This window comes from Otolemur garnettii, unplaced genomic scaffold (genome assembly GCF_000181295.1).
Source record: "Otolemur garnettii isolate 467f Iridium unplaced genomic scaffold, OtoGar3 scaffold00159, whole genome shotgun sequence".
Lineage (NCBI taxonomy): Eukaryota > Metazoa > Chordata > Mammalia > Primates > Galagidae > Otolemur > Otolemur garnettii.
Genome location: NW_003852554.1, coordinates 3,915,663 through 3,928,471, shown reverse-complemented (window position 1 = coordinate 3,928,471; position 12,809 = coordinate 3,915,663). Strand labels below are relative to the sequence as shown.

The window sequence follows — 12,809 nt, the reverse complement described above, 5'->3', positions numbered from 1 at the left end:
GCCCCATGACTCAGCAGATTTAGCAGCCATTTTCAGTGGGTTAGGAGGGGTTGAAAGGGTGAGGATCAAATTCTCCTCACTTTGAACGTGGTTTGCCCTCGGTTTCTGAAAGCACTCCCATTACCACCCCTCTTTAGACATCTTCTGAAGCAGTGAGGTTTTTGTTGGGTTGTTAGTTACTCAGAACAGTTAACAGATTCATGACTAGACCTTAGTGGAATTTATTTCTCTGATTAATGAGAAGTACCTTCCAGGTACCAAAAATGTATTTACTTTGGGCCTAATTATAGTTTTGCCCCAGCCTGGCCATTTCCAGCTGTGGGGGTGGTACAGCCTCAGCTTTCTTATCTTCAAAAAGAATATTTTAATTCCAACCTCAGAGAGCTACAGTGGGAATCAAACATACCAATAATAATTACTATCATTTACTGAATATCTAACCTGTGCCAGGCACCATTCTGGGAACTTTATATAGAGAGTCTTCAGTTATTTTATTTAACCTTGTTTCATGATGCTACACTGACTCCTCAGCAATGTATAAACAATGCGTGGGGCAAGAAAGCCTTTGCAATCTGTAAAGATGACACTGGCTCGTCCTTTTTGGTTCTTGCATATATCTAAGGCACTTCCTTGCTTGATTGTTACTATTGTTAAACTTCCCTGAATGTAGGAGGATTATCTGTAAAGACCTCATTTCCCGGAGGTGACGGGACGGGTGCTTGGTAACCATATGCAGAATGATTGGCCAAACAATCCAGAGATTACTCTAGTCTAGACACCCTAACAGACTGGCAGAAACCGGAGGATTTGAGGCTGGAAGATCATCAGTGTCCCTCAAATCTAACTTTCTCTTCCTATATACCAGCCCAGTTTAGGTCTATTAATCCTTTCTGAAAGTAAAGAAGACCCAAATATGGAGTGGACTTGCCCAAGCTCATAGAATAACTGCGACCGACATCCAGACCCCCCCCCCCCGCCCCTGGCACAATTAACTTTTCATCATCAATGGCCAACTCTAGAAACAGTCAGGACAAAACTCGGCACCTTTCTATCTCCTTTCTAGCACACAGTCCTGGGAAAGAAGAAAATGCACATTTAGAAGAAGTCTCCCTCCTCGGGACATTTTCAAACGAAGTTAAAACCAAATGAAAACCATGTTGCTTCTTGAATGTGGGCTCAATGACTGTCATTTCATTTGCCTCAGAGTTGGAGTGAAAAATTATGTCTTGCCGAGCTCCCAGTTCTCTGGGTAGCGTAAGCTGTCTTTTGAGAGATACAAGATGCACTGCTCTGTGTGATATTAAACTCATCATTTTCAGCTTTGGAGGTGGAATACACAATGATTCAACAGGAGCCCTATAAAAGTCATCTTCGCAATTTTATTTTCTTCAATTGTCTGTCTTTTCCTCTGAGCTTTTGATGAGCTGCAGAGGGAAAGAGGAGGTGGAAAGATGATTTAAGAAATGTGTAAGAAAAAGCTGCCGTTCATACCACTGCATGTCAGTGTGGCAGGGCCTTGGAAACCAGTTTCTCTGACCTTTCTCAGATCAGGGAGGTTGCTTGCTTCAGACTGGCCTGTAAGTTAGGCATGAACTAGAACCTGGCTTTTCTGATAATGGTTCAGTGTGGCTTCCGCTGCCCCATCCTGACACCTGGCAGTTAATAGGACTTCACTTTACATAGCTCACAGCTTAATTATATTGACTGATACCTATGATCCATAAGTCAAAATATGTGAAATAATTTGCAGTGAAAAACCTCCCTCCTAGTTTTGTTCTTCAGAGACAACTAATGTTACCAGGTTCTGATGTACATGTATATTCCCAGAGATAGCCTGTGCATTTACAAGTAAATATTCCCCCTGCTTCCCTCCACCAATGCCTTCCCGAAAATGGCAGCACCCTAAACACACTCCTTGGATCGCCCTTTTCCCTTGCTTTGAATCTATCTTGCAAGTGATTCTTTCTTAGTTCATAAAGAGTTACCTCATCCTTTTTTTAATCCTTTTTTTTTTTTTGTAGAGACAGAGTCTCACTTTATTGTCCTCAGTAGAGTGCCGAGATGTCACCCAGCTCACAGCAACCTCCAACTCCTGGGCTTAGGTGATTCTTTTGCCTCAGCCTCCCGAGTAGCTGGGACCACAGGCACCCACCACAATGCCCGGCTATTTTTGGTTGCAGTTTGGCCAGGGCAGGGTTGGAACCCGCCACCGTCAGTATCTGGGGCCAGTGCCCTACCAACTGAGCCACAGGCGCTGCCCAAGAGTTACCTCATTATTTTAAATAGCCATTTAGAGACCAACCAGTCCCCTTCTGGTGGACATTTAAGGTATTTTCTGTTGGAAACAATGCCCTGGTGATGGACTTTGTGTGTGTGTGTGTATATATGTATATATGTATATATGTATGTGTGTGTGTATATAATTTCACACATAAACAATACGTAGGACACATTCCTAGAAGTAGAATTTCTGGATCCTATGTGCATTTTCAATTCTGATAAACATTGACAAGTGACCTTGGCCATATATAAATGTCTCTTTCTCCATTACCTGGACAATATGGGTGGGATCAAAGTTTTTTGATATTTGCTACTTATATGGGGAAAATTATCTCTAAGATTAGTTTAAATCTGAATGTCTCTTAGTACATAGTACTAGATGATTATCTTTTATTGTAAAGTTAAGCATCTTTTCCTATCTTTAAAAATTATTTGCATTTTTTTCATTTTTTTTATTTAAAAGTTTTAAGTGATATAGTTTTTTTTTTGTTGTTGTTGTTATATGGATCACTTTCATAATGCTCGAGTCATGGTTTATAAGAGATCCCGTCACCCAGATATATGTAGTAGTATTCCCTGTACCTGTCAGGTAGGTTTTTACCCATCTCCTTCCCCCCTCTTTCCCCTGCATTTTCCTTTTTTCTTTTTTTTTAAGTGAGAGAGTCTCACTTTGTCACCCACAGTAGAGTGTTGTAGCATCACAGCTCACAGCAACTTCAAACTCTTAGGTTCAAGTGATTCTCTCGCCTCAGCCTCCTGAGTAGCTGGGACTACAGGCACCTGCCACAACACCCAGCTAATTTCAGAGACAGGGTCTCATTCTGGCTCAGGTTGGTCTCAAACTTGTGAGCTTAGGCAATCCATCCCCTCAGCCTCTCAGAGTGCTAGGATTACAGGTGTAACCCACCACCCTGGCCTCAGCAATTAGTTTTTAAAGTTTTTTTTTTTTTCATGAAGACCCTGATTATTTCTTTTTTATACCCAAGCAGCTTATATTTTTAGCTGCTGCTGTAAATGTGATGTTTTCATTCATTAAGTCTTCTAATTAGTGGTTCTCTGCAAATAAAAAGGCTTTTGTTTTCAACACAAAGTTTGTACACACATCTTCACTAAATCTATTATTTATTATAATGCCTTATTAATTTTTTTAGTTTTTATTTGTTTACTTATTCGGCAAATAATTACTAAGTTCCTACTCAGACAATGTTGTAGGGATATAGCAATGAATACAACAGAAGCCTTTTGATATCAAAAAGTTTACCTTCTATGGTGAGAAAAAGATCTATGGTGAGAAAAAGAAAATAAATAAATTAATAAATATGAAGTATGGCATGAGGTATTAATGCCATGGAGACAAATAAAGCAGGGTAAGGGAATAGGAAGTAATACAAGTTTTAGAAGCACAGAGACTTGAATGAAACAGGAGAGTTAGCCTCAAGAATATCAGGTGGAAGGGTTTGCAAGGTAGAATTAAATACAAAAGTCATTTGCACTTGACATGTTTGAGGGACAGCAAGGAAATGAGAATACCTGGAGAACAGGGGTGAATACAGGGACATTGTACTTTTCATGCAATCTTATCACCCATATGTAATAATTTTTATTATTATTAATAATCTCTTCCTTTTTCAGTTTTTGTACTTATAATTTCTTTTTCATGTCTAACTACATTGGCTAGTACCTCCAAATCAAGTTAAAGGATTAGTTCATTTTTAATATTCCTTTTCACTCTGAGAGTCTAGACGCTGGAAACAGAGTAGGAAAAGGTATAGGAAATTTAACTAAATGGAGCCTGAGTTTGAAATCTTAGTTCTTCTTTTTCTTTGTTACACATATTCAGCGCTTTGCTGGGAATGCCAAAGGCAAACAAAGACTAATTCTAACAACATCCTGATTATGCTTTGTGACTAACCTGGCCACATGGACTTGGGTTGGCCCAGTTAAAATGAAGCATAAAGGCAGAAGTAGGGGTTCTGGTTCTGGTTCTAATGTTAATATAATGTGTGACCATGGGCAAGTAGTAACTCTTCACTGTGCCTTTATTCTCACATCTGTGTAAGGGATAAATGGACGAGATAGAGGAGATATTATTTCCTTAAACTTTTCATGATTTCTCATCCTCAGTTAAAATAAATCCCTCATTCTATACACAGCTTCTTTCTTGGGCTTTGATATTAGTACTTATTGTTAAATGCCTAATATGGCTGGTAAGTCTGCCCATGGGTTCCTTGAGGATAGGGAGCATATCTGATGCAAGCCCCCATCATCTCTTACATGGTCTACTATAATAACTCCTTAACTGGTCTCCTTGTTGCTTCAGGGTGATTTTTTTTTTTTTGAGACATTGTCTCAAGCTGTCACCCTGGGTAGAGTGCTGTGATGTCATAGCTCATACCAACCTCCAACTCAGGCTCAAGTGATCCTGTTTTTCCTGATTATGTTTTTTTTTTAATTTCAATTTTTCTATTTTTAGTGGCGATCGGGTCTCACTTTTGCTCAGGCTGGTCTTGAACTCGAGAACTCAAGCAATCCACTTGCTTTGACCCCGCCCCTAGAGTGCTAGGATTAAAGGCATGAGCCACCATGCCTGGCTGGGAGTGAATTTTGTTTTTTTTTAAGAGAGAGTCTCACTCTGTCACCCAGCCTAGAGTGCAGTGGTGTCATCCTAACTTCACTGTAGTCTCAAACTCTTGGGCTCAAGGGATCTTCTGCTTCAGCCTCCTGAATAGCTGGGACTGTAGGTTATGCCACCACAGATAGCTAATTTTTCTACTTTTTTGTAGAGATGGGGTTTTGCCTTTGCTTAGGTTGATCTTTAATATCCTGCCTCAACCTTCCAAAGTGTGAGGATTATAGTCATGAGCCACTAGGATTTGCCCCAGAGTGAATCTTTTATTTTTTTTCATTATTGACATATCTTTATTGTGGTTTATAATTTTTTTAATTATTATTTTTATTTTTTTATTAAATCATAAAGAGGTAGATCATGTATACATCAATGCATTTATGGGGTACAGTGTGTTGATTTCATATACAATTTGGAATGCTTACATCATACTGGTTAATATATCCCCCACCTCATTTACTTAATTATTTTGGTAAGACATTTATACTCTATACTTAATAGATCCAACATGTACCCTTGCAATAAGCACCACAGGTGTGATCCCATAGGTGCATGGCCTATAGACACATGAAAACATGCTTATCATCTTTAATCATCAAAGAAATGCAAATCAAAACCACTTTGAGATATCATCTAACTTCTGTAAGAGTGGCTCACATAACAAAATCCCAAAACTACAGATGTTGGTGTGGATGTGGAGAAAAGGGAACACTTCTGCACTGCTGGTGGGAATGCAAGCTAATACATCCCTTTTGGAAAGACGTGTGGAGAATACTCAGGGATCTAAATGTAGACCTGCCGTTCGACCCTGCAATTCCTCTACTAGGAGTATATCCAAAAGACCAAAAATCACTTTATAACAAAGATAGTCACACCAGGTTGTTCATTGCAGCTCAATTCACAATAGTCAAGTCATGGAAGAAGCCCAAGTATCCATTGACCCATGAATGGATTATTAAATTGTGGTATATGCATACCATGGAATATTATGCAGCCTTGAAAAAGATAGAGACTTTACCTCTTTTATGTTTATATGGATGGAGCTGGAACATATCCTACTTAGTAAAGTATCTCAAGAATGGAGGAGAAAGTTTCCAATGTACTCAGTACTATAATGAGGGTGAATGGTGGGATCACAGAGTGAACTTTTTAAATGCAAACAAATTACAGGCAGTTCTGATTCACAAAAATCCGACTGACATACAACTCAAATTTACGAACAAAGGCTATTTCAGGTAATAGGTAAATGTACCTGTTCCAACTTACATGCAAATTCAATTTAAGAACAAACCTACAGAATGTATCTCATTCATAACTTAGGGACTGTCTGTCACTTCCCTAGTTAAAACTGGTCTATAGTTTCTTGTCACAAACTTGGAGTCCAAGCCCCTTCATCAGCCCTGCATGATCTGATCCCTTCCCCAGTCTCAGCTCTTTCTATTTCTGGTCTGACACTTGACAGTCCAGCCATGTGGAGCTACCTGGAGTACCTGGAACCACTTTGCTTGTGATTTTTGTCTCCACATTTACACACACTATCTTCTCTACCTGGAATATACGTTCTCTAGCTCTTTATCTTATTAACTGTAACCCAATCTTAAAATTTAATGCAGATGCTGAATAGATGTTAACCTATTTCTTTTCCTTTTCTTGGGCCACATACTACATTCTCCTCTCCCTTGGGATCAAATGTTATGTGGGTACTGGTGATAACTTCCAGGCTTGCCAATAAAACTCACATATAATTGTCCACATTCTCTCTTTGCCCTTCTACATGTAAAATCGATGATATTATAAGAAGGAAGAAGCCTGTGTCTCTGAATCAGCACTCAGAAGAAAGTGGCCAGGAGAGTCAGCGGATCTGCATCAGACTATGATGTAAGAGAGAAATGAACCTTCACGGTAGAAAGCCACTGAGATTTGGGGATTGTTTATTACAGCAGCTAACATTTTTCATCTTGACTAGTACAGAATCTCAACTGAAACAGCCTTATTTTATCCCTTTGGGCTGAGTTAACAGCCTCCTCTGTGTTCTCATAATTCAGCCTACATATCGCTCTCATAGCACTTATAACATGACATTATAATCCTTTATTTTCATCTCCCAGTAGAATGTGAGCTCTCTGAGGACAGGGATCATATACTGATGATTTTTTTAATTGTAGGACCAGAACAAGGCTGGGTATACAGTAGGCTATCATTAAAAGCTTGATGAAAAAAATGAATGAGAAAATGAACTGATGGAAGGATGAGTGAAGAAACACATTTTATGTTTTTTTCCAGCAGTAAAACAAGGTACTTTTCTGTAGCTGTCTGTGAGCAAGAGGTGTGTCACTAATGCAGGGCCCTTAATTACAATTTGGGGATGGGAATAGAAGGTGGTGGGGGGAGCTTCTCTGTTCTCTCCTTGCAAACTTAAGAACCTTAATTAAAACAGAGTGATGAAGGGCTGTCCCCTTGCCAGCAGCCAACAGCTCATCCTGCAATCAGGGGCCTAAAGAGTAAATTAAAATCAGTGCCAATAAAATGAAAACTACCTTGGGGCATATTTGCAACATAATTTAGTGTGGAGTTTGCTTCCTCCTAGACACCAGGGAGGAAATAGGTTTTCTTTCTCCATTCTGAGCTGCTTCCCCACTTCATCTCACTCAGCACAGGCCAAAACTTGAGCTTGGTGCCCTGTCATGGCCCTGAATCCTGCACATGCAGGCAGTGCTTCAGGGGGAAATCATGTTTTCATTCTGATGAAGGAAGGGGTAAGCTGGGGCAATCCAATCCAGGAAGGGCAGGGGTGTTATCTCAGGTTTAGCGATGAGGAAGAAACTGAAGCTTATGCAGGGATAACGGCAAATCGAGAAGGGTGAGCTTAATCATTGCTCCTGTTTTACAGAGCAGGGACCTGACACTCAGAGAGCTCAAGTAACTCGCCCAGTGTTATATGGCCAGGCCTGGCAAACCTGGGGCTGAAGCCTCTGGCTTTCAGACCCTCATGACATCCTGCTGTCCTCTCAGGAGCATGGCTATTAGCCCACCACAGTAAGGCAAGCCCCATGCAGCACCCTTCATCTCTGAGCTGAGGGACTCTGAGGTCTGGGGACTGAGATTATTACCCTTAGCCTCTGAGAAGGTATTGAGGTATGGGGCTGGGAGGAGGAGCAAGTGTTGGGGAACTTCCCAGACAACTCCATCCTTAAGATTTGTCCCAGGAAGAATGTTTCCTGGGCTAGGGACTGAGGCAAATAAAATATGTCTCAGATCTAATTTGCTGTTGTTTGGTTATCAATGAATGGAGCTTGCAGGACTGGGAGCTGCTCTGGGTGGGTCAGTGAATGAGTGTGTGTTTGTGGAGTCCCAGGACGTCACTGTGCATTGCTGTCGACTTTATAAACACTGTAAACTTGGGCTACACTAAATATGTAAAAAACTTTTGTTTCTTAATAAGTTAACCATAGCTTACCATAACATTTTTACTCCATAAATTTTAATTTTTTAAAAAAACTTTTGATTCTTTTGTAATATGTGTAAAACTCAACTGTATACAAAGCTATATGAAACTATTTTCTTTATTATATCCTTAATCTATAACTTTTTTTAACTATGTAAACTTTTTTTTTTTTTAAAAAACTAAGACATAGTTCCTCGTTAGTTTAGTGGTGATTAAAAAAAAAAAAAAGAAAGAGGGTGGTGCCTGTGGCTCAAAGGAATAGGGTGCCAGCCCCATAGGCCGGAGGTGGTGGGTTCAAACCCAGCCCTGGCCAAAAACTGCAAAAAAAAGGAAAAATGAACTAAGACACAGGCTCAGTGCCCACAGCAGTGGTTACAGTGCCAGCCACATACACCAAGGCTAGGGGGTTTGAATCTAGTCCTGGGTCAGCTTAAAAAACAAAAACAAAAACAACAAATACTAAGACATAAACACACACACTGGCCTAGGCCTACACAGGGTCAGGATCATCAATGCCACTGTCTTTTATCTCCACATCTTGTCCTGTGGGAGGGTCTTCGGGAGCTGGCAGCTCCTGTGATGACAATGTCTTCTTCTGGAATACTGCCTGAGTCTGTTTTACATTTAACTTTTTTGGTGAGTAGAAGAAGTACACACTAAAATAACAAGTAAAAATATAGTGTAGTGAAAACAGCCAGTAACGTAGCTATTTCTTATCACTATCAAGTATTATGTGCTGCTCATAATTGTATGGACTACGTTTTTATATGACAGGCACCACAGTAGGTTTGCTCACATCAGTACCATGACAAATACGTGAGTAATGTGAGGCCCTGTGAGATTACAATGGCTGGGACTTCACCAGGTATTAGGAATTTTTCAGCTCCATTATAATCTCACGAGACCACTGTTGTGCGCAGTTTTAGATTGACTGAAACATTGTTATGCAGCTCATAACTGTGGCCTGAGTTGGAGAGATGGTGGAAGAGCAGAGCAGAGCAGGGAAGGACGTTTGATAATTACTTTGGCCACACCTCCACGGGACCAGCACATGGATTACATGGGACGCATCGAAGGTCTGTGGTTTCAGTGACTTAGTAGGTAGTGGTGCTTTGCCCAGCTGGTGTAGTCATTGGGAAACTGAGAGTTCTGATACAAATCTCTGCAATATCAAATGACTACTGGATGCCAGACCAGAATTGAGTAGACAGTTAAATTGTGAAGACAGAACTCCAAGGAGAGGGCTGGACTGAAGTACAAATGGAGAAACCATCCCCATGGAGGTGCTGTTTAACATGGCAGAGAATGTGGACCAAGATGGCGTCCTGAGCTGAGCCTGGAGCCCTTTCTCAAGGGCTCTAGTTGAGAGGTTAGCTAGATAAAGAAGCAAAGGTGACTGTGGGATTAAGTAGAAGGAAAACAAGGAGAGTGTGGTTGCATGAAAACCAAGAGTGAGAGAAATAGGAGAGTTTCCATAGGAGGGCGTGGTCTGCGAATACTTTGAGGGCTAGCACCGCATCTGGTTTGTCCAGCCCGCAGGGCATATCACAGGGTCTGGAGCACTGTAAGTACTCAGGGGACATTTGCTGAGGGACTACATGAATAAATGAATGAATGGGCCAGGTACCCTGGAGTTAGAGAAAGGCACAGTGAGCGGGGTGGTGACAGGAAGTCCCAGGGTCTCTCCAGAGTCTATCCAGAGGACCTCTGGAAGGAGGATAATAATAGTATAGCACTGACTATGTGCCAGGCACTCATTCAACTTCCCACAATCTTAGCAGATACAAACGTCATTACAAAGGATAAAATTCAAGAACAGAGAGGGTCAATCCCTTACAAGGGGACCCCAAATCACAGAGCAGTAACTGGCAGAGCCCAGTAGTCTGGCTCTGCAGTCCATGCTCGTAACTGTGGCACCCTTGGAAGCTTCCTAGGTCTGGTCCTGTAATTATTCTTGTAACAATCTATGAGGTTAGTGCTGTTACCATCATAAGAAGAAACCAAGGCAAAGTGCTGGCAAGTGGCAGAGCTGAGATTCAATCCTACCTGTTTCTGACCTGGGGCTCAGGGCTTCATATCTCAGCCATTCTGAACAACCCAGCCCCTGCATCTGTGGCCTCCTTGGCCTCAGCAGAATAAACTTCAGGAAGGGGGCATTTGTAAGAGTAATGCTTAGGGAAAATGCATCAATTGTAGCAAGAGGAGGAGTAAAACATACATGTTTGTATTTCCAATTTGTCTCTGAAAATCTGATTTTACTCAGAAAAGTGAAATCTGAACACAAATGGAAGCATTTCTGTATCTCTTTCTAAGAGCCCAGGAAGAGCCAGATCTGGCCTGGCAGAGAAGAGCCTTCCCTTCCCTCCATGCTGTTCCTCTACTTCTATGCCTGGACAAGAGCGATGGGAAGCTCGGCACAGGAGTTTGGGGTTCATAACAGGCCTTCACAGAGAAAAAGGAGAGCTCCTGACCTTTGCCTTCTGCTCTCCTTACTGATGGAAAAGCCCCTGACGGCCATGACAATGGTGATGACAGCAGAAGGCAGTCATGGGAGCAGTGGGCTTTGGGGTCTGGGAGATTTGGCTTTAAGACTGATTTGTTTTCTACCTATAGATCTTTGCCTTTCCTAGAAATTTCTTACAAATGGAATCATACAATCTAGGGTTAGAGTTAGTTTAGCTGTGGTGGAGCTTAATGATTTGTAGAAGTCATTTTCCCTCTCTGAACCATAGTTTCCTCATCTGAAAATAAAGGATGATAATCTCAAACTCACAGAATTGTTGTAAAGTTAAACAAGGTAACTGGCTTTGTGCCTAGCAAGATGTCTGGCAGCTTATACACTCTCAATCAGTATATTTTTGATAACACTGTGATACTATGCTATGTTTGGCATTGGGAATATGAACCTCATGGAGGTCATAACCTTGCAGGGCCAATGGACATATTACAAGTAATTGTATGTGCAATGAGGAACGTGAGGGAGACACACAAGTAGGGCTGAGATGGGTTTCTAACTTGCATCTCACTACCTCCAAAGGTTTGGCTTGATCCCCACTCTCAGGGGTCACCCTGCATGCCCACCCCTGCATCAGGAGTGGGCACAGATACAAGTGGAAAAGCCAGACCTTTCCTCAGGAAGCCCCAGCCTGAGCAGGGAGTTCTTAGTTCTAAGAAGATGGCTGAGATGTAATATTTAAGCATCTGAGAGTTGAGGGATATTTTAATTTTGTAATTAAAAGTTAATGTTGCTTCATTATAAATCAAAGGCTAATGAAACTGGGGCACCCCCAGGCACATATTAGAAACTCAATAAATAGCTGTGGTCTGAGTGCTTGGGGACACCTACTGCAGGAGGTTGTTAGCTGATGCAGAGACGTAACGATATGTGTCCAGCTGCGGAATCAGTGGTTCCTACAGGTACATGACTTCCTGTCTTCAGAGGAAGCTATCTTGGCTCTCCTGCTGGACTGCTCTGTGACCCTGGGAAAGTCCTCCTCTCTCTCTGGGCTTCAATTTCCCCTTTTAGAGAATGGATTCTATGATTTCTCAGGGCCCTTTCCACCACTATGTCCTGAGAGTCTTATATCCTTCAAATACCTTGTCTTGCACTGTTCTCTCTCTCCCTCTCTCCCCTTTGGCTTCTAATTGAGGACAGCTGCTTCCAGCCTTCCCCACTTTATCTCCTTGAAGACACATGTGCAAGGTCTTTTCCCCTGGCATGGCCCTGTGGGGAGAGCCTACTGCAAGGCAGCAGTTCAATCATTTCCCCATGCTAATGCAGTCTTCCCACTTGGCAGGCTACGTTTCACTGCGTTTCAAAGAAGCATTCAAGGGTGCCAACATTCATGCTGAAATTATGTACTTTATCCTGGGGAAAAATAAGATGGTTCCTATCTGTTTCAGTCCCTGTAGGCAGTTGGAGGAGAGAAGGGAAGAAGAAAGGTACAGGCAGTGATCCGAGGTCTGTTCCCTCTCACTTCCTCCCCTTCCTTCTTCCCACCTTTCTTCTGGCCCTTTCTCTCTTCTCTCTCTACATTCCTTCTCTCCTCCTGTCCCCTTTTCCCCACCTTTCTCTCTTCTTTTCACAGTACAGTGCGGGGAGACAGACAAGGAAGCAAGTGAGTGTGCATCAGCCTTTAGCAGACTGGGTGAAAGCACCCATGAAGGAACCATCAACTTAGCGGGTACTCAGGAAAGGCTTTGCAGAGGAGGGGACTGCCGAGCCAGGTTCTGGCAGATGAGAAGGTGTTCGCCAAGTGGACCACGAGGAAAGGTGTCTCCAGTGGAGAGAAGGGCATTCTAGGCAGAGCTTGTGAACAAAAGCCCCAAGGCCAAAGTTACCTGCTCACTGAGGGGACTGTAAGGGGTTTGGCCTGGCGGGAGGGCCTGGGAGTTAGGTATGGGGCTTTGTGAGCCACAAAGAATAAACTAATGACATTTACATATTTTTTTTTTTTT

At 42.0% G+C, this 12,809-nt stretch overlaps 1 protein-coding gene across 2 annotated transcripts in view; it reads right to left on the bottom strand.

The window, feature by feature from the left end:
- The window catches only part of AGBL4 (ATP/GTP binding protein like 4), a 1,282,996-nt gene that overhangs the window by 57,481 nt on the left and 1,212,706 nt on the right, over positions 1 to 12,809 (bottom strand). The gene's annotated exons all lie outside the window — the stretch shown is intronic.